At 40.0% G+C, this 2,811-nt stretch overlaps 1 long non-coding RNA gene across 1 annotated transcript; it reads left to right on the plus strand.

Annotated features, from left to right (window-relative positions):
• Window positions 1-171: 171 nt before the first annotated feature.
• On the plus strand, window positions 172-1,743 carry LOC108599109. The gene is made up of 3 exons (XR_001915117.1): window positions 172-796; window positions 898-1,399; window positions 1,492-1,743. It is a non-coding gene; the product is annotated as an uncharacterized LOC108599109 (long non-coding RNA).
• The last annotated feature ends 1,068 nt before the right edge of the window (window positions 1,744-2,811 follow it).

Genomic DNA, 2,811 nt, shown 5'->3' on the forward strand with positions numbered 1-2,811 from the left:
TAAACAGAAAAACAATGTAAACAGGCAAACAGAATGTATTTAATAAATGAATATTATGATAAATGCAATAAGCTCACTCAATCTCGTCTTCAACGAACGCCGGCAAGGTAAGCGCATAACCAATTTCTCTCTCTCTTTGCAGATCGTTGCTGTATTCCACTCAATGCTCTCAGACTGCAGTTGTCTCTCTGCCTTTCAAGATGGCTGCGCCACAGTGTTTCACTCAATGCTCTCAGAGCGCACGAAAACACAGACTGCGCTTACCGTTGCTTTTCATGCATTGAAAAAATTCCATTCAAGCAAGAACAGTTGGCAAAAACTAATTGAAAGTGCAAGTTGTGTTTGTTTGTGGGCTAGACATTATAAATAATATTTGGTAGCTCATAAAGATAAATTATGATTTACTGTGTTCAACGTGGTAACAACAGCAAATCTGCATTCAAAAACAATAAAGCAAGCATTTAAGTATTGAGTATTAAATAAATGCAAGGGAACACATGGTAAGAATTGAGCGCTCTCTTGTTCTAGCTTGCTGCGCCGCTGTGTTTCACTCAATGTTCTGAGAGCGCGCGTATGCAGCGACTGCGTTTACCGTTGCTTTTCATGCATTGAAAAAATTCCATTCAAGCAAGAACAGTTGGCAAAAACGAATTGAAAGTGCAAATTATGTTTGTTCACGCGCAAGATATTACAAATTCTAATTGGCAACCAATTAAAATAGAGGATGATCCACTGTACTCAACGTTTATTAATAACAGCAAGTCTGCCTGCAAACAGTAACGCAAATATTTAGCAGGTGAATATTACATAAATTCAATAAACTCACTCAATCTCGTCTTAAGCTCACGCATGCTGAAAATGCAAGTTTGCTCTCTCTCTCTCTCTCTCTCTTCTAAGATGGCTGCGCCGCTGTGTCTCACTCAATGTTCTGAGAGCGCACGTATACACAACCTGCGTTTGCCGTTGCTTTTCATGCATCGAAAAAATTCCATTCAAGCAAGCACAGTTAGCAAAAACTAATTGAAAGCGAAAGTCGTGTTTGTTCACGTGCAAGACATTAAAAATTCTATTTGGAAGCTCATTAAAATAAATGATGATCAACTGTGCTCAACGCGTGTAAACAGCAGCAAGTCTGCCAACAGAAACAACAACGAAGCAAACATTGTTGAAAGCAAAGTGCACAATAATGAAAAGCGCCAACAAAAGGGCAACGGGTGCTGGTGTGGAGCATACAAGGAGGAACAGAGTGGTACAATTTTGGACACAATGCCAAAACTGCAGTTGACTTTATTAAAATGCGCAACGTAAATGTCTCGCAAAGCAGGACACGGCTAACGTTTTGTCCTTGCCGTGGGCTGGGCATGAATGACATTCCCTCCGCTGGAGCATATACACTTTGGTAAGCCTGTGCAGGGCCGTTGCCCAAGTTAAATCTTAAAGCGTAACAAATGTTCGTGGTGTTGTTAAAACTTTCATTGTTTATTGTTATAGTTGCCGTCTGCGTCTGCCACGTGTGTTGTTCCTGTTTAGAGGTTGAGCTAAGCGCCTGCGGTTGCCATCGAGTCAAGTCTGGGATTTGGAATGCGCGAGCATAAACATGGGCGTCGCAACGATTTAATTCAGGGAGAAGGCGACAGCAGTTCCTACAACGGCGCTGAACTGGACTGGAACTGCCGGCGGCAATAGCAACTAGTCCTACTCCTTCATTAAGAGCCGCTCTAACCAGAGCTGCTATTTAAAGGACTGGCTGCTTAAATCCACAATTATTAGCAATAAATAATTTGTTTATATATAACAAAAACAATTGAATTCTTATTGGTGCGCAGCAAGTTCGTTGCTTAAGTCACTTTCGGTTTTGTATGGCTAAATTTGAAAGTTTCTTAGCTCCTGCTGCTCCGTTATCCTTCCAATCCCAAAAGGACATGCATTTTCGTAATCCTTGGCATCAAATCTGTCGAACTGCATACCACAATATCGAGGAACGAGCAAAAAAATTCGACGAAAAAATTTACAGGGGGTTGGTCGCAAAATTTAGTCAAAAAACACAAAATGTCCTTTTTCTTGGAAACTACAAGGACTACAGGGATGTCCTTTGGCATACAAGTAGTGCTCAACGAGTCCTTTCAGAGTATATAGTTGAAAGGACGAAAATCCTTGCAGGAGCTGAGAAAAACGGCATTTTCTGTATACAGAAAAATGGCTATATCTCCTGTATCCTTTGCAGGAGCAGGACGAAATTAGTGCCAAACGATGTTGCTTTAAAAGGACTATCAACTGACCAAAGGACATCCGGGTAGTCCTCGTAGTTGCGGAGATAATGACCATTTTGTGATTTTGGCCACCTTCCTCGCGGCCTGGAGCTGAAAATTTCTAAGTTAATGGACAATTAGATGACCCCATATTTTTTTGATGCAGATCGGTAGAGTTTCGTCCTGTGAGTGTCCCAAACTAGAAATGTTGAAAATGCGGCAGGATATGGCCGAGCTATAGCCAATTTTCTCTAGAGCATTGCCCGTGCTAAGTAGCTGCAAACTGTTGCATACTTTCGAGATGATCGATGTAAATAAAAATGACTTAGGCAATGAACTTAACAGAGCAGGGCATTCTTTCTTGGCGGCGGATCAATATTGTTGTTGCGAGATAAGAAAATGCCATCTTTTAGGATGTACTATTTACATTTAATGCACAAAATAAAAAATTTAGTAAATATAAATAAAGAAACAAATTGTTGCTTATAGCTGACAAAGTTAATTATTAATAAATTATAGAAGCAATTTACAGATGTATACATATAATTAAATAAAAACAATT

Source organism: Drosophila busckii, chromosome 3L, assembly GCF_011750605.1.
Source record: "Drosophila busckii strain San Diego stock center, stock number 13000-0081.31 chromosome 3L, ASM1175060v1, whole genome shotgun sequence".
Classification (NCBI taxonomy): domain Eukaryota; kingdom Metazoa; phylum Arthropoda; class Insecta; order Diptera; family Drosophilidae; genus Drosophila; species Drosophila busckii.